The sequence below is a fragment of the Papio anubis genome, chromosome 13 (genome assembly GCF_008728515.1).
Source record: "Papio anubis isolate 15944 chromosome 13, Panubis1.0, whole genome shotgun sequence".
Lineage (NCBI taxonomy): Eukaryota > Metazoa > Chordata > Mammalia > Primates > Cercopithecidae > Papio > Papio anubis.
Window position 1 is genome coordinate 56370916 of NC_044988.1, and position 20162 is coordinate 56391077.

General features: G+C 35.5%; 1 long non-coding RNA gene across 2 annotated transcripts in view; it reads left to right on the forward strand.

Annotated features, from left to right (window-relative positions):
• The window catches only part of LOC116270030, a 101219-nt gene extending 81506 nt beyond the window's left edge, over positions 1 to 19713 (forward strand). For both annotated transcript variants that reach the window (XR_004177905.1, XR_004177904.1), the window contains exon 3: positions 19109 to 19713. This is a non-coding gene — a long non-coding RNA (uncharacterized LOC116270030). The remainder of the gene's footprint in view (positions 1 to 19108) is intronic.
• The last annotated feature ends 449 nt before the right edge of the window (positions 19714 to 20162 follow it).

The following is a 20162-nucleotide window of genomic DNA, read 5'->3' on the forward strand; positions in this document are numbered from 1 at the left end:
TTGTTTGGAAGAATATAGTTCAATGGACTAGAGGTCTTAATGTCAAAGAATAGGTATAATTAGAGTGATAAAACGAGAGCAGTGAAGGCACAGAGATTTAGAGTAGAAAACTAGAATTAAAGATTTCAGAGGTGGGAAAGTTTTAGGTGACATCAAGAAGTGAAATGCAAGTGTTGATTGGTGGGGTTGGGGAGGCTGTTATTGACTTTGTGAAACTGGCATGCTTGGTGGGCTGTCCATAAAGATTTGTATCTTACTCAAGATAATGGTGGGATTTGAGATTCATAGACCCTGAGCCAGGTGACAGTAGCCTGTGATCAACAGTATTTTCAAGGGATAAGAACCATTTTTTATACCTAATGAGGTCCATGATTTTTGACTTCCCCAGGCTTTAATTTAGTCAGCTGAACTAACCCTGTGCAGTACTCAGTAAATGTTGAATATTTATGATGAGAAAACTAGGGGAATATTATCGGAAGTGTCCTTATGGATAAAAATCTAGTAGCTACTAATGTTTGCTTATACTCTCTTTCCAATCATATGTTAAGAAATATAAAAAACAAGTGAATCACTTCTATGCATTATTTAGAAACTTTAAGGAAGGTAGGATTATAAATATCGGCATCTATATTCAGATATTATGTTGCATAGGTTGGTATGTGATGCAGAGGGAAAGCTGGGAGAAACACCAATATAAGCTGATTTGTATCTGATGTACTTTCTGTATATTTAGTGAGGTGTGAACTCTTATAATTACTTTATAGATGAGGAAACTGAGGCTCAAAGAGATATCAGCTCTCTGCGTTGAAATTCATTTAAATTAACTAGGGTTCTCAGACTTTAATGTAAGCAAGAGTCAACTGTGGTGTTTGATCAAATGCAGATTCCTGGACCTGACTCTAGACCTCCTGAATGAGAAACTATTGGGATGGGTCACTGATAATGATGGTCTACATGGTATCTTTAAAAGACAAGAATCAAGGAAAAAAAAAAATGAAATGAAGACATACCAGGTTAAAAAGGTAAAATTAATTTTCAGTTTCTTCATCAAATGTTGAATCAACTAATAGAACCACTGATGCCCTTCTGTTCAGGCTATGGTTGGGGCACTGACAATTTTAGTGTGGTCTTGTGGTGAGTGAGATCAAGAAGTTCTGAGTCATCTTTCCACCATCAAAGCGGCATTAGACCACATGACCACCTGGCTCCAGGCCTCTGCTGCCTCTCCTGGCCAAGTGCAGTACTGCGCACACCTTGACAGGTGACTGGAAGCTGTTGGAACTTTGAAGAACAGAACTAAGGTGATAAAGCCAGGATAAACTTTCATTTTGTTTTGGAAAGAGAAGAAAAAGGGAGTCAACAAGAGGCTTACTGTTTGGAGCTGGCGGTGTAATATAAACGTATGGTGAAATGGAAGCCATGTCCCTCAAATCCTAAACCTCTTATTCCCCCATTAAAAATACGCTACAGATTATAGGCTGCAAAACTAATATTATTATAGAAGTAGAGTAAAACAGAGCCACCCCAAAGGTTTTAACTTTCCTGATCAATATTTAATAACTTAAGAGCACTGATGGATTTTTTACGAAAGATTCCTGAACAATGCTTTCAATCCAGAGAATATATGTGAAAAACAGGAGAGGCATCAGAAGTAGAGATGGGACTATGTCTTCCTGGTTTTCCAAAAAAGAAACATAGTCGATGTTGCAAGATGACCCAGTAACATTGATTGGATCCCTAGAAAAAATTTTAATGCGGTTTCTTCATTTAAATTGTTTCAAATCTACTTAAAAAGAAACAACAATCACAACACCATTGTGTCAGGAATAAATGAGGTCAGATATAAGTTTACTTCTTTCTTTTGTAGGCCTACTAAATTAGTAGTTCCAGAGAAGCATAGATCTAGGGCATCTTATATGCACCACTGCATTTGAATTAAACTCTCTAAAGCCGCAGGTCTCAAAAGTTTTCTTCTTGGTTTACTTAATTCCATAATCCTTCATCCATCTTCAGTTAGCTCAGGAGTTGCAATGATGAGAAAAGTAGACTGTTCACAGGACAAGTGATCATTGCAACCTTTTTAGGATGCCTGTCTATCAAAACAGACAGAAGGGTCAATGGTTACATAAGTATAAAATCAATAGTTCTGACATCTTGGTCAGAGATGTGCATGAAGCTGTACAACCTGAGAGGTTGTTGTTTTACAATATTTTTTCCACTGCTATATGCTTATCAACTATTGTTTCTATTCTTAAAAATAAAATTAATAAATATGCAAGCTTAAAAATTCACAAACTTCACAGAGCTATAAAGAGAGACAAAAATGTCGCTGGGTCCAGTCTCTACCTCTTTTAAGAAATACCACTGTTAACAGTTTCTTTTTTTTTTTCAGGAAAAAAGCATGTATTTCCCTATACACTTATACACACTGGATCATACTATATGTACTATTTTACATCTTCCTTTTTAGTATTGAATAATATGCCTGGGCGATCTACACATATCTATACATGTAAAAAATTTATTTTATTCTGTTATTTAAATTTATGAAGTATTCCATACTTGTGTCTTCAATACCTTAGCAACTAGTCACTAGCTGCTAGCTACTAGTTCGATACCTTAGTCACATTAAGTATCTGAAATGTGGCTACTGCCAATTAAGATATGCTGTATGTGCATTTCACTTTGCAAATACGTTGTATTTGTTTTCTATTTGGTGGACATTTGGGTTGTTTATGGCTTTTTTGTTGTTATTCCTAGTAGTGCTGCTATGAACACTCTTGAACATATTTCTTCATGTGTTTAAAAGTTTTTCTTGGATGGATATTTTCAATTTTTATTTTTTATCATAATTCAGTGCAAAACACATCTTACGATATACAGAACATGTGCACACATACAGATATATCATCAACTCTCCTCTCCTCTTTTTATTTTATAGTGAGGCAAATTGCATACTTCAAGAGTCCGATGGTAATTCTTGACCCTTTACTGTTCCATATAAATTTCATAATAGGCTTGCCAACTTCCACAAAGGGCCCTGTCAGCATTTTGATTAGATTCCAGTTGAGTCTATAGTTTGATTAGTAGGCAATTTATAAAAAAACAAGACAAGGGTTTCTGGTCAAGAACATTATATATCTTCCCATATTTTATATATTCATTTCAAGTTTGAATGACAGAGTTATGATCTTTTGTAAAGTCTACTCTTAAATTATCCCTTATCTTTTACAAATTATTTTCTCTGTTTTTGGCATAAATTGATATTTATATGTGCTTGATATTTAAATGTCTCTTGTATACAGGAACCACAAGAAAATTTTAATCATTTTCTTTCTTAAAATGTCAAATCCTAGCTGCATTGATATCACTCTGATGCTTTGAAATTTATCCAACTTTTCTAGTTTTTCAGGCTACAAGAGGTGGTCTGATGTAAAATAAAATGACTCAGTCAAAATAGAATAAACATATTTTTATATATATATTCATAATGTTTTTGTCTGGTATTGGTATAAAGGTTACAGTAGACTCTTAAAATTATTGGGAACACTTCCTCTTTTCTCTTCCTTAACAAAGTTTGCCTTAGATTCGCTAGATGTTTCTGAATGTTTGGTAGAACTTGCTTGTAAAATCACGGTGGCCTTCTTTACTTTCATGAAAATAATTTATAACTATTTTTAAATAGTGTAGCAGATATAGTATCAATTATATTTCTTTTGAGTCAGTTTTGGAATTTATACTTTTCTAGGAATTCCTTATGTTTCATTTTTCATATTTATTGCCATCAAATTACTCATAGTATTTTCTTTTAAATCTCTACTTAATCTCCAGTTCCCTCCCTTTTAATCCCTACTAATATCATTTCCATCTTCTCTTTATCTTTTTCAATTTCCTTCAGAAATGTCTATTCTATTAGTTTTTTTTCCCTCAAATAATCAGTTGTTGACTTTGTTGACCATCTTAATTCTTTGACCTTTCATTAGTTTTCATTGTTGGCATTCATTTTTACTTTTCGTATTTTCTAACATGAGCATTTAAAGCTTTGCTGCATTTCGAGGCTGTCGATGGCTTGCCACAGCCCAACTACGTGATCTTCTTACCTGCATCTTACTTCCTCTTCCAACAGACTGCCAGCCAGGCTGCTCCAACAAAAGCATGACTGAGTGTGTTCCTTAAACATAGGTGCTGACGCAATCTTCTCCTTTTTCACCTTTCATCTTCCTCTCATCTCCTAAGTTTTCATTTTAAGCTAAGAAATATTTCTCAATTACTTATAAGCTAGCTATATTAAATACACATGTTAGCATCGTAATACAATGCCAAAGTTCTTCTAAAAATAATTGATGTATCTTTCAACGTCAAATGTACATTTATATTAAAAAGAATAACATAGCAACTGAAGTTTCTGGTTTACCTTGGCCTCAGAAGAAGTGTATGTAGGTATAAAAGTCTCAAAACTCTGAAGCTATGATGTGCTTTTGAAAGTTTGGATTGGCTAATGGTGAGATAGCTATTTTTAAGGCTAGAGTTGTTCAAATCTGAATGTTGCCACCAAGGGGAAAACAAGAGAGCCCGGCTCCGTGTATTATTTATGAGGAAGTATCCTGAAACTTATCTTCAGGTCCTTTGCGGGAATAACTTCTCTTAATATAGTTTCAGAGCAGGCTGTTTCTCATTCATTTAAAATGGCTTAAAATTCTTTATCAGTTTGATTAAAGAAAAAAATTTAGTGCCCAGGTCGAACATTGAGTAAGTTGAGATTGAATTTCTGTTTCTTAAAAATGTATTTTTTCACCTGGTGTGCAAAAGATAAGTTTTCAAACTAAATGCTGAAAAAGTCTGTGCTGACCAGTCTATGCTGAAGTCTGTGTGCCAAGTTTAGATGGCCTCAATTAAGTTTCTGGCCCTATAGCACCTGCTGCTCCTCTGCTCCCCAGGATCCTCCACGCCCTTGTTCAGGGGTCATTTGTCCACTACTCTCACTTTGTTTAAGGGCCTGGCCAGGATCTTCCTCAGAACTATTTCCTCCTCCCCACCCTTTCCTCAGGCAGCTCAGGGAGTTGGGAGTTGGTTAGGCCCATGGGGACTCAGGACCTGAACTAAATGCCTTATCCAGACTGGCTAAAGTTTCTCTAGGCACCAAGACAACTTAAATGTATTTATCCATAGATAAAGCTATACTTAATTTGGAAATGTTAGCAGCTTATTTGTTAGAGGATTGATGATGTGGACATTTTCTCATTTAGATAATTTCTACTATTAAATTATATTATTATAACCAAAAACATGTTTGTGGATATCCTGACAGGAAAAATCAACAGATGCTACTTAACTCTTGGTTCATCTGAGCAGTCAGAATGAGTGGGGATATTTATTCTGTGTAGCCACTTTTCCTTTTTGATTTATAGTCCAGGGGCAAGCACTGGGAAGGCCCTGAAGAAATAAAGAATAATTCTGCTTTACCTGATATGCAGCTATAGTGTGGGAAGAGGTTAAATTTTGGTCAGATGTCTGGAAATAATGGGGCTAAAGATCCTCTGTGGCCTGATTGAGTTGATTCTGGATTTGTTGAATGTGCTCGTATCCCCAGGAAGCCAGTGAATCCTGTAAAGTCCTTAATGGGCATCTAGCTAAAATAGCACTTCAGGTTAACTGTGACATTTGCTGCTCAGTTCAATAAGAGTAGGGAATTCTCATGCAGTTTTTGACAGATGTAGATAGATTATTACAACCACTTATTCAAGGCTTGAGAACACAATAGCATTAGGAAAAGTGAGACCCAAGTTTTAAGAGTTTTCAAGATCTAATGGATTTATGACTGGAAGCAGAATAATAAAAACAACATCTACGTTAACGTTGGAATCCTTTCCTGGGAAAGAAATGGTGATGGCCTGGGTGTAGCTGTCCCTGTGAAGGAGGCCATAGGGATAACCTGGAATGCACAATCAATCTCATGGTAGAGTTTGGAAGAGGTGGAAGAGGTAGAGGAAATAGTGCTATCATTTTCTTTCTAGGTTATCTATATGTGCCTGTATGCTGAAAGACCAGCAGATGTCCTGGTCTCTGCCTTTTGAGATGCTCTATTCCAAAGACACCTAAAGCCATTCAAAGCTTGGGCCTGGGAAACTTATTAAAGCCATTTATTTATCTTTGGTCATTTCCCATGTTTGATTTACTGCATGTCATCACCAAGGGAGTAAATAATATAATTAAAGACTATATTGTCATCAAGTATTTTCCCAGTCCTCCTGTTTTTTTTTTTTTTTTTTTTTAAAGGTAGGATTGAGGCTCAGAGAGCTTAAACTCTAAAGACCAGCAAGTAATACCATTTATTGAAGGGCTTTTTTTTTTTTTTTTTCTAATATGACCGTTTCGATGAGATGGTGTAAAGCAAACCAAGGTATGTATCTCAGCAAAGCATCTCTTGGCGTTTAGTCAGTAAGTAGCTATAATTAGGTTCAAAGTCTCCAGAGGTCATGAAAAACTAAAATGTACTTCCTATTATAAGTGATATAAAAAAGAGTGGAAGGGTAGTAATTGGAGACTAGTATCATCCACCATTCTCAATATATTGAAAACATGGGAAACTTGTGAGAAGTTCCTGTGGACTGTGTCCAGGACCAGCATTAACCCAGATACTGACCTTTCTATTGTGAGTATGAAGGCAGTGAAGAAAAATTCTTCATGAAATTTGCATAATTTGAGAGAATATTAAATGTGTGATATTTAGAAATCTACTTAGTTAAGTAAGTCTTTGCATGGAATTGGCCAGATTTCTTAGGAGCCATGCATAGCTTTGTGAGGTGATCTATTTTCTTGCAACATTTTTTTCTGCCCTACATCATTGATTCTTGAGAATACATTTGAGACTCTTATTTAAACCAAAACAGAGGAAAGAAACATTTGCTCTTAAATTTCAATCTTTTTCAAAAGATCTTTTCTTTTTCTTTTTTTTTTTTTTTTTGAGAGCTAGGCAGGAAGACAAATTCCTCATCCTCGCAACTGCAATAAGTGAATAGAACCAAACCATGACTTTCCTTGCGCAGGTGTTAAAGTGAGATATGGCTGGTTTGCTACAATATTAAACTGTCCCTGAGGTTTTTAGTGATAGGATTGAGTATTTCTGTGGATGGGATTTGGGAATTTTTTCACCAATGAGGGATTCCATCTTTTTATGGTTCTTTCGCAGCTCTTGAGGTTTGAGGACAGTAGTGTTCTTGAGAAATCTACAGGAATGTGGGGCCACTCTTAGGGATATGAGTCTGGAAACTCAGCTAGAATTCTTACCAGTGTTCAGCACTCATGGGCAGACATTGGATCCCACAGTCTTAGCATTAGTTAGAATCTCAAAAAGGATGGAGATATATATACACACATATATATATATATATACACACACATACACCTCCACTTTCCTTAATAAAATCTTCAGTTGGCAGCAAAGAGAATATCTACAAGTGAGAGCTTAGCCAGACTCTAAAACCAGGCCTTGTTTTCTTTTTTCTAGAATTTTTCTTGCAAATTTTCATTACCACCATCTTGGAGATGACGGCATGAGTATATGGCATTGCTCCCTTTGAAGTTTTTTGTCTGAGAGACAGTCCATTTTTCTATTAACAGTTAGGCCAAACTTGAGATATTTACATTATTTGCATAAGACTTATCTGAAAGTTGGGGAATAACAAAAGAGAAGTAACTGGAGAAGGACATGCAACTATGGTTTACAATGGATGACTGGCTTCTATGAGAATATGTTGGATCGCCTAAATTTCAGAAGTAAGAGATGAAGACATAGAAGAAAAAAGTCGTTGTCTCCTCCCCAGATAATCAATGACAATTTCTAGGAGTGACCATATCTATGTACAATATTAGAAAACCACACAGTGTTCATCATTTCATGGAAGCCATTAAATCTCAGAGACTGTGACATCTTCCTGTATTACTTAGAGCTACTCTTGATTGTTAGAGAGAATAAGTTTTAGCGCTTTGGCTGTGCTATTTACAAAAGTCTCTGAGGCTGTTTCAATGTCCAAAAGAGAAATTCTACAATATCTTTTGCAGAAAATATTTGAGACTCCAGAATATTCCAAAATGAGGAAATAGGAGAAGCCAAGGCTTAAGCTGTAAAGGGTGTAAGAGCATCTCCATGCAGGAAAATTTGCTTAAGACCAGGATAAGGAGACTATGGAGGTTGGCATCCAGAATATAAATAATTATTGTGGATTTGATCTTTATCTCTTGAATCTTATCCAGGCACAAACTTTGATGAGAGAGTTACAGGGCTCCTGGGTGAAGTCTAAGAAATATTCTGGTTCTTAAAGTTACATTCTAGCAATGAATGGGTTACCCCAATACTAAAAATGTATTTCCTCACAATAATACGGCTTTTCTTCCTTGCAGCAGAAAAACAGAGGGGAAATAAAGAAACAACACTTGGCAAACCATGACAGAGATCTTACCTAGATATGCTGTGTTGACATCTTTGTTTCTTCCCAGTGGGGTACCATGTAGTAGAAATCAAATAATGTGTAAATGAATCTTTAAATGAAGCTGTAGCTTCTGTTCTATTGTCTTCTGTGTTTCTAACAATAGAGTATTGGGACCCAATTTCTCTGTGGACATTAAAGAAATTGGTGCATATCTAGCAAAAAAAGACAACAAGTGTAGTAAAGGGCAGTATCAGATGAAAAATGTTTGGAAGTATTAGGAGTATTTAAGTTAGACAGATGAAGACTGGAACTCATGATACAAACAGTGTAAGAATTTCCCAGTGAAAGAAAAGTTTGTTGTATGTGAAGCCAGAGGGTGAGTTCTATACTCATGCCTTCATGGTCAGATTGAAGCAATTATAGATAGCCCTGCACAAAAGAAACCCAAGTACTTTGCAGCTTATCTGAACTCATCCAACATACATAGCAAGATCTAAGAATATAGAATTTTCCTTTATTTGTACACCCAATGTATCAAATTATTAACAAATATTCAATAAATGATTTGTTGACAACAAATGGTTATTTTGTGCCAAGGATGTGTCAGCTCCGTAGTGAACATAACAGCCATGGTCTCTTTCCCTCACACCTTTGTCTGATAAAATCCAGAATGCCTTATAAATATTACCTCTAATATCTCCTCCCTCATGATCCTACTAATCTCTTTTAGTCACTCCTTTTTCCATTATATATGCCTTTATTAAATATTTTTTCACATCACATTTTATTTTTTATAATTACTCAAGTATGTAAAAATTAATTTTTTCTTTAATTTTATAGTTTTAGCTCCTGGCAAATATCAATTGCTTAATAAGTGCTGTTCACGAAAGAATGGAATTGTAAACATAGTTTTCATGTCCCTGGAAGCTGGGGTTACTTAAGGGGCGTCTCTAATGCTTTATTCAAAAAGGAAATTTAAATGCTTCCTTTTCTCCACGCCTTTTGCAATCAACGTAGATTATTCCAGTGTCAATGCTGCCAATACCAGAGATAGAAGGATTATAGTGAAAGAGAGCCAATCAAGATTGTTCTTCTTGGCTATTAAAATTAAGTCTTGATCTATACTTGTTTACTTATACTTTCATTCTCCAATAAGTTAAATACAAGGTGTTTTCCAAGCCATGCCTTATGTAATTTAATTCTTATAGCAACCTATAATGTTGCCCATTATTAAAGTGTTAAACTAAATACTTTAAACTTGTCAGAAATTAAATTGATTGTTCCAATTTTTACTTTTGATATGGCTGCTAGAGTAGAAAATTATGTTGTACCACTGAACTGATGTATTTGAGTAGACAGCTTTAACTTGGACCATAAAGCTTTTAAATGGGACCATCAAATAATTATTTACCATCCCATACTTACTGCATTTTAGTTGGAGTGTGATAATGATTATTGTTGACCTACTTAGATTTTCCCTATAATCAGATTTATCTCAAAGCCTACCAGTTGTTCATATTTGACCAAATGCTTCTCTTATTGGTTAAGATGGCTGTTCTCTGTGGAGTTACCTGAAAGATGTATCCATGTCGATTTCCAAGTCTGGCATTTGAGTCTTCCAAAATGATTCTTTCAGTAAATGAGAGCTATTTCTAGCTCTTTAACCTCTTAATCTGCATCTTTACCAAGGTCATTATTTGTTGGGAATGCATGGGATGGATAGAGCCTTTATTGTTTCCAGTTATTTACGTATTTATGGTATTATTAAATGAAATAAAGACCAACATCAATTTTATTCCAATTTTTCAATTTTATAGATGTCTGAGAAATATTATTTACTGAAAAGTAGATGGGAATGGAAGGAGTTTTGTTATAGCAATGTCACTCACTTTGAAATTCTTCTGAGATACATGACAAAAACTGCATAATGATTAATCATCAAAAATATTTTTTATGAACAGCTGTCAACTGATAAGTTCTTCAGTTAATCTCTTTGAAAGCAAATAATTGGATACCCCTTGACTGAGAAGAGGATTTTTAAAGATCCAGTCACTAAACTTCTTCATTTTCTCAACACTAACACCCATATTTAAATCATCCATTTGTTTGACATCCCAGAGACTGTTAAAAAAGAAGCAAGGAAACATGGTAAAATTGAGATGGATGAGAAGCAAGACTTTACCAACTTTTCTGAGCTTCAGTTTCTGTGTAAAATTGGAATAACAGTGTATCTATCTTTTATGTTTATTGTGAGATATTATAAATGAGTTATGTATCTATCATAGCAATACTAAGAACCACCCAAGAAATAGCTATTACATGATGCACTCAGGCCTGATTTAGGCAGTTAACCTTACCTTACCTTACTACAGGTGAGTGGGGCACACAATGGCCAAATATAAAACAGGCAGCACAATCAAGATTTTGTTATACAGTACATTTTGAGGTAGAATCTTATCCAGTGGTAACATCTAATCTCTTTGGGCAGGAGATTGGCTAAGGTTAGGTTAGGTGTCAGGACTCTAGAAACATGGGCTTAGGTAAACCGAAAACTCTAATTTCCAGCAGGAAGGCAGTGAAGGAGAATCTGTTCCAGACTTCCCTCCTATATCCTCAGGCATCTCTTGGGTTGTAGATGAGTTCTCCCTGCGTAGAAGTTCTCTCCGCTTCGTATTCCTTCTGTATATATCTCTCTGTGTGTCCACATTTCTCCTTTTAATAAACACATTAGATACAGGCTTACCTTAGTGACCGCACCTTAACTTGAACCCCTCATCTATGAAGCCCCTATTTCTAAATAAGGCCATATTTACAGGTCCTGAGAGTTAAGAGGTCAACATTTTTGCAGAGCACACAATTCAACCCATAACAGTGATATATCAAGTAAGAGATAGGCAGATCTTAGGGACATAAAAACACCCGTGGATTTTCCTGGAGAGTAGAATACTGATTAGGAATTAGAAGCATTTGTTGAAGCCCTGCGTTTGTCACTTACTAGCTGTAGGTGACTTTCCTTCAAAAGTCTTAATCTCAGTTTTCTTATCTCTACAGTGGGAGTAAAGCTTCATAGTTTTGTCTAAAGTATTATAATAAAGGAGGACATATATGTAATAATGATTTGAAAACTGTGTTACAAAGATACTGTATATAATTATAGTTGTTATTAATGCATTTATTTACTCAATTTCTGGAAAAATCTAGGAAACACAGGGCATAAAATAAAGTTGAAAGATCTGAAGTAGCTAAAAGGCAAGTAGAGGCAGGGACCATTATCCATATGATCAGTTTTTGAAATAGCACTGAGTGATTTCACTGTAAACATTAATGTGGTTTAATAACTGGCGATCACAAGCATAATTTAAAATATGTTACATGTTTCACAGTTTCCTATATGGAGTTATTTCTTTATTAGCCTATAGAATATTGAGAGGCAGAACCACTTTAAAAATATTTGCTATTGTTTGGAAGAAAAGCAGTGTGCTGAATGTCCATGAGGGGAGAAACATACCAAATTAGAGATATATATATATATATCTTTATATTTATATTCCTCTGCCAAAATTCCTCTGTCAAAACAATGCTGATGTAAGACTCTGCAGGGTCAAATTGGGTTCTAACTGCTATGAGTTAAACTTCTATCTTTGGCTAAATGAATTTCCTCAGCCTTTTATTCTGCATTCTTGGTAAAAGTTTTGGGGGCTGACAGATTGCTGTTATGACCACTTCAGACATTGAAAAATGACTTAGGAGAAACAGCCACGGCTTGGGAGAGACAAATAGCTTCCCAGAAGAGAGCGATTCATGCAGGGGTCATTACCACATATTCAACTACGTGAACCTCAAATATGTGTAGACAGTTCAGTATTTGGCAGAATCAGTACAGAAGTTACCTTCTAATCCCTTCTATTAGGCAACAAACAGAAACCCAGAGAAAATGAGCACAGCCCTTTGAGTAGCCCATGTAGCATGTAACTTCATGAGCACATTCTCTGTTCTTTACATGGCTCAGATAATTATATGTAAGATTACAGAATATAAATGCAGATTATATAAACTAGTTGACACGTAGTAAATAATAAATAAACATGATGCCTGGCACCATTCTAACCCCAGAGACCAGAGCCAGAAATCAGATAAGTAGCCTTTAAAAGATTTATGATTTAGTGAAGTAGTATAATAAGCAAATAACTATGACATGGTGTTAAAACTGCAAGGATTAGGAATCTACAGGATGCTGCTGTAGGAGTATTCAGGAGAGCAACCTTACCTGGACTGGGAGATGGGTGTAATAATGGTAAAAAACATTTCCTGAGGAAGAATTTTTCACTTTTACAGTGTGTTGAAGGTGTAAGCATGGCAAGATTTATTATCTACCTCATTATAAGAAAGGAGGTGAGGAACATTCCATTTTAAACCGCTACTGAGAAGAAATACTAGGTCTTAATTTAGTTATAAATTGAATATATTCTTAAGGGAACAGAAACTCCTCGCTCTTTCAGTTCATTTGCCTTAGAAGCCAAGTAGAGGTATAACTTATGTGTGAAATGCTGGTATTCTGAGCGGCTAGGACCTGGTGGTAGAGTTGTCATACTTCTGGAACAGACTTCCACCTGAGAAAAATCTCTCAACAGAGTGTCGGATAAACCCACAGTAGCTCCATATGTCCAAAGCACACAGGACATAATGTAAGGCAGTTGGTTTATTTACATGTAAAACAAAACATTAAATGTAGTAAATAATATTGACACTTAGTAACTCAGGGTCCATTGGAGTATCTGTACCTACATGGATTAAGGTCTAACGAGACTTGCCATCCCTGGATGAAAGATTGTATTCACAGCAGAGGTTTCTACCAACAGAAATACTACAATGAAGCCAAGTGGACTCCTCTTTTCCTAGAAGGGTCCTTCCTCTGGAATTGTTGACACTGGGCCCTGCCTCTCTTCAGCCACAGCATCTGTATCATATATGTCAGAGCAACATATGGGTCCCAAATGATACTTTTCCTTCCTATAGAACTCCTGTAATATTTATGCTATGCTGTTTGAGTGAGGTCAGCCTGAAGTGGTTTTCACTGCTATGAAGATTATTATTGGTAACTTCTCTTATCTAGAGCCACGTGGAGATATAGCAGGAAGTGACCTTGTTAAAAAGAAGTCACAGTAGCCAGGGTAAAATCACTTATCTTTTTCTCACTTATTCAGAATTCCACTTTTATTTTACTATACATTTTCCTAAAAACAGACATATATGTCTTGCCTTTTAATTTTATTTACTTGTCTAGTCTTTAAACTAGTAACATGTTGTTTCAAATATTGTGTTTTAAAAATACTTTTTAGTAACTAGTAATAAAAGTCCCTCTTTATTACTCTTCTATTTTGTATTCTAAAGAATGTCAAACTATTAAAAAGTAGGGGGAACCATGTAATACCCATGATCTCACTGCCCAAATAAACGTATTAACATTTCTTTATATTTACATTAATTTTAAAATATAGGAAATAAAATATTATAAAACATTCTTTTTGACTACTATTCCTAGTTATCTGACCTCCCTACCTTTTCCCTAAGGCAAACACCATCATGAAATTCAAATGCAGTTTTCTAGGTCATTTAATTTTTTTTCATTCTTAGGCTTATTAATTTTTTTTAGAATAGTTGCTAAATCACTTTATTTATTTTCCCATAAGTTACTGGGGTACAGGTGGTATTTGTGGTTACGTGAGTAAGTTCCTTAGTGGTGATTTGTGACATTTTGGTACACCCATCACCCAAGCAGTATACACTGCACCATATTTGTAGTCTTTTATCACTTGTCTCCCCTTCCATCCTTCACCCCAAGTCCCCAAAGTTCACTGTATCATTTTTATGCCTTTGCATTCTCATAGCTTAGCTCCCACATACAGTGAGAACATATGATGTTTGGTTTTTCATTCCTGAGTTACTTCACTTAGAATAGAATAATAGTCTCCAGTCTCATCCAGGTCGCTGCAAATGCTGTTAATTCATTCCTTTTTATGGCTTAGTAGTACTCCATCGTATATATATACCATAGTTTCTTTATCCACTTATTGATGGGCATTTAGGTTGGTTCCATGATTTTGCAATTGTGAATTGTGCTGCTTTAAACGTGCATGTGCAAGTATCTTTTTCATATAATGACTTCTTTTTCTCTGGGTAGATACCCAGTAGTGGGATTGCTGGATTAAATGGTAGTTCTACTTTTAGTTCTTTAAGGAATTCTCCACACTGTTTTCCATAGTGGTTGTACTAGTTTACATTCCCACCAGCAGTGTAGAAGTGTTCCTGTTCACTGCATCCATGCCAATATCTACTGTTTTTTGATTTTTTGATTATGACCATTCTTGCGGCAGTAAGGTGTTATTGTATTGTAGTTTTGATTTGCATTTCCCAGATCATTAGTGATGTTGAGCATTTTTTTATACATTTGTTGGCCATTTGTAGATCTTCTTTTGAGAATTGTCTATTCATGTTCTTAGCCTACTTTTTGATGAGATTGTTTTATTCCTTACTGATTTGAATTCATTGTGGATTCTGGACATTAGTCCTTTGTCAGATGTATAGATTGTGAAGATTTTCTCCTACTCTGTGAGTTGTCTTTTTACTCTGCTGACTGTTCTTTTTTTCCATGCAAAAACTCTTTAAGTACAAACTATTTATCTTTATTTTTATTGCATTTTCTTTTGGGTTCTTGGTCATGAAACCCTTGCCTAAGCCAATGTCTAGAAGGGTTTTTCCAATGTTATCTTCTAGAATTTTTATAGTTTCCAATGTTACCTTCTAGAATTTTTATAGCCTTTTGTTTAGTAAGAACTCAAGGACAGAAAGCTGGACAAGATTGCATGGTTCTATTCTAGCTGCTTTCTATGAAGATGTGTGCTTGGAAATGAGAGGTTTTTGGTCTTTTCTTCTGCTAACCAAAGCTTGATTTTCTGATTGGATAGGTCACATCTATAATCAATAAATTGGGGACTCCTTTTCCTTTTTTCAGAGCATAAAATCCATAAGGAAACAGGTCATTTATTTGTGGTAAAGGTAACCTTCAGCTGTAGGTTGTTTATTCATAAGGACAAGTCTGTTGTTTATCACTGGCACAGTGATGACAAAGGCAGGAAGATTAGGCCAAGCCTACACTTTCAGGAGAGTCTATCATTGGATTGACTTTGGTGTTCAGAAGCAAACTTTCTCAAAAAGCAGGCAGGGAAGGAGCCAGTGATACTTCTGGGCTTGTTGAGGCATATATCTTCCTCTCTCAGGATGGTATTTGTCCATTTTGACAGATCTCACACGATACTATTTATAACTTGTAAGATCATTTCAAGTTAGTATAGGTCAGTAAGTTCAATATTTAAGTTTATTTGTGCCCCCCAAATCATGACTTCTATGACCTAGGAACATCCCTTGTCCACATTTTTAATGGCATGAAATCTGTCCTGCAATTTGATCTTACAGCGTACACTTGGAATAGATTTTTTAAAAACTGTAAGCTTGACAGTAGTGGCTATGCTTCTGAACTTGTACGGGTGATCAAATGATTTATTTCCTTGTGGGATTCTATGGTTTATCTGGACTTTTATTTTGATTCAAGTTGTATTTATCTATAAGCACAAGCAAACTGGACTATATCAAGGGGTATTTTCTGCTCCATTTGCTATGGCTTCTTCCAATAGTTCTTCCAGAGTGTCTTCAGCAGAACCAAGATTTTCTTGCTGCTGGAAGTGCTTAACAGAGTCAAACTTCATAGAACGAAGTACACTGATTGTGTTGTCATCAAAAGTTGGTCTGTTAAGCATTTGGGCCATTTATATCAATTTTAAGATGAACTGGGAGCATGAAGAAAGAGAAGATGAGTTTCTCCTCTCACTAACACACAAGTTTTCCAAATGGAAAGAAGCAGGGAAAATACGGGGTAGAGGTTTAAAGAGAGGTTAGGAAACAAAGTATGTTGCTCCAGACTTATTTTCCCCAACTCAGAATGGAAAAAGTGGAAAATAAGATCACAGAAAGAAGGAAGAGAAGGAAGGAAGAGAAGGAAGGGAGGAAGGGAGGAAGGAAAGGGGCATTGAGAATGCAGTAAAGCATATGAATGTGTACAGACATTCAGATATAGGATTGAAGTTCCAGCCTTGCTACTTTCTAGCTGTGTAACCTTGGGCAAGTTACTTAACGGTACTAAGCACCAGTTTCTTTATCTACAAAATGAAAATAACAATAGCACCCTTCTTATAGTGTTATTATAAGAATCAAACGAGATAATACATAAAGTGGGCTTAGTTCATGGTAAATACTAAATAAATAGTGGTCAGGATTTCAGTTATTACCAATGTTTTCTTTTTCCCACAACTGTTTTGAGATGCAATGAAATCTTACATATTTGACCTTTACTGATACATAATTACTCAGACAGAAATCAAGCTGAAGTTACCTTGATGAACAACCTTTCCTGTGAAATTAGCATTACTCAATTAGTATAATTAATTAACATAGTTAATAGACTAGACAAAACTGAAGTAGATTTATTTGTTGAGAAATACTGACTCAACAAATGTCTCTTATGCTTACTTAGCTTAGTTAGCTAAGCTTCAATTAATAGGTACATCTGAAAATTAAAATACTTCTCCCAAACTGAATTTCTTTAAAAAATCTACATTTTATACTGTTCAATGAATTAGACTTTCCTCTCCAATTAATTGAAAAGAGTAAAGTTGTAGAGTCTAACAAAATTTCCTTGCCTAAAATTAAAAAAAAGAAATCCGTGGGCAGCTCTCTTTTCAGGACAGGGTCACTCTAGACCATGGATAATCGAATTCTGTTGAATTTGCACAATGATCTCTTTAGCCTCATTCATGATCGTAAGCAGTCTGTGAGTGATTACCCAAAGACTCCTTGAGGACTCTTAAACCCTAATGAGGAATGAGAATTTAACCGAGAATGAAACAACTTCCTTAATACATCCTTCATAAAGTCCTTTGCACTCTCAGAGAGTCTATGTAAAAATACTAACTAGAACTCAACTGGACTTCAATTATGGCAATATGTCATCGAAATACATACTCCTTCATAAAGTATGTAAAAATAATAACTAGAAGTTAACTTCGTGCTGCCATAATATTTGTCATCAAAAGAACAGTAGATGAATGGCCTTTATTCTAGTCTTGGTTTTGGCCAAAATCAACAACAAGACCTTAGGAAAGTCATCAAACCAATCCAGGTCTCAGTTACATCATTGTAAAATGGGACATACCTCTAATTTCCTTTAGCTTTAACATTAATCAAAATGTATCAAGCCACTCACAAACTTCTTGTTTGTAAAAGATGCTGTCCTGTACAGAGCAGTAATATACTCCCTCTTTGTGTCTGCAAAATTAGCACAAAGTTATTGTTCTTGGGATTATTACATCATTTTATATTTATCATTTCTCTCTCTCTGTAGACTTTACTGGGACAGACAATTATATTTTTAAATCATTTTTAAATACTAGTCTTGTGAAGTTGGCCAGATAAGAACAACCTTACTCCATGAACCAGGGACAACCTATTAGCAGTCCTAAAATTGGAGCCATGCAGATAATCACACAAAGAACCAAATATTGTTATAAATGAAGTATTTGTGAAAGGAGAAAATGACAAATAGGGAAATTTTCTTGTGCTCCCAGAATAAAGCAAATGAGGCACGGTCTTAAGAGTTACATAAATTAAAATTTCCGTACTGATCAAAACCATTTCCATCATGAATAATGAGAATGGCACATACACCATTAGGCCAGAGATTGGGGACTGGGAGTCTGAGGAGGCAACTAGCTGGAACAGTCTTACAGTGCAATTCTTTAAGTCAGGGATAAGATCCTAGATTTCAGTCCAAGAAGTTCCCATAATGCATTTCTACAATGCTTAAAACATACTGGACATTAATTTTATGATTTGTACACCAAGAAGGGAAGGAACGGGCATGCTTCATGTTTGCCTGAGTAAGGGGTGCTCGTTCACATAGAAGCAATGTGATATTCAATGTTGTCAGGTAGGAGATGTTATTAACCTTCTCTCCTGGTCCAAAAGAATATTAGTTAGCTCAGGAATTCAGATGGATTTCCTTAATATTGCCATATGTGTATGGATATATGTATAGCATTACTCAATTAGTATGATTAATTAACATAGTTTATAGATTAGACAAAACTGAAGCAGATTTATATACTAAATATATATATATACACACACACACATATATTTATTTACTTAGGACTTTGTAAAGATAGCGAAACAATGTGTAAGGAATAGGACCTACAAAATAAACTAAACTCTGCATATCGAACCATTAAGAAGTATTTTATAATGTGCAGTTATTCCTTCTCATTAGAGTTCGGGTGACCCTCTATTTTTATGCAAACTACAGTACAGTCACTTTTCTGGTCTGGTCCTAGTCTCTATCACTTATATTCCACTGCAACCACATTCTGTGGTAGTCATCAGTGCTTCTCACAGAATACATCCAGCTTTCCACTTTCCAGACAATGACAGACATTTACTATTTGAATATCTTGTGGTATTAGAATTGTGGCCAATTCTAATGAAGGAGTTTTGAGCAGAAGGAACATGTGTTACTTCCAGGTGAATCAAACTACCTGTGGGAAATTGAACAAAGTATTCTTTTTTCTTAGGGATGACTATTGGATCAGCAATACTCCAGAGAGTGACTTCACCAGACTGGGTCCCTGGATGATGACAGAGTCCCCCTGCAGTACAATAAAAATGTAGTGTGAATGAGGGATACATCTTTGTCTTTTGAGCCACTAAGATTTGAGATATAGTTACTGCAGCATAATCTAGTCTTTTTTGATTAATATCTATGCAGTGTTACATTTCACTCTGGTAGACACCATTTCTTATCAGATAGGTCAAATATATTTACTAGTTATGAAGTGTTCCCAGTCTTTGCTGCTCTTATTTCAAGTTCCATCTTTAAAGTACAGAACCTTTGAGTTCAGACTATATAGCAACCTACTAAATGAATTTTATTCCCCAAGGATTTTGGTTACTACTTGTTTTTCCACAAAAGTATACAAAAACACAAAATGCTAGCAATATGTGTGAGATTATATATTGTCCTCTAAAATAATGCCCTCTGAATCCTAAGCAAAGAGGACAAAGCTCAAGGTACCACACTAACTGACCTCAAACTATACTATAGCGATCCGTAACCAAAACAGCATGGTACCAGTACAAAAACAGACACATAGACAAACAGAACAAAATAGAGAGCTGAGAAATAAAGCCACACATCAGCAAGTATCTGACCTTTAACAAAGCTGACAAAAGCAATCAGGAAAGGATCCCTGTTCAATAAATGTTACTAGGGTTACTGGCTAGGCATATGCAGAAGATTGAAACTGGACCCCTTCCTTACACCATATACAAAAATCAACTCTAAGATAGATTAAAGACTTAAATGTAAAACCCCAAAGTATTAAAACCCTGGAAGACAACCTGGGCATAGAAATGAGCAAAGCTTTCATGACGAAGATGCCAAAAGCAATTGCAGCAAAAGCAGACATTGACCAATGGGATCTAATTAAACTAAAGAGCTTCTTTTGCACAGCACAAGAAACTCTCAGAGTAAACAGACAACCTGCAGAATGGGAGAAAATTTTTGCAAACTATGCATCTGACAGGGGTCTAATATCCAGCACCTATAAGGAATTTAAACATATTTGT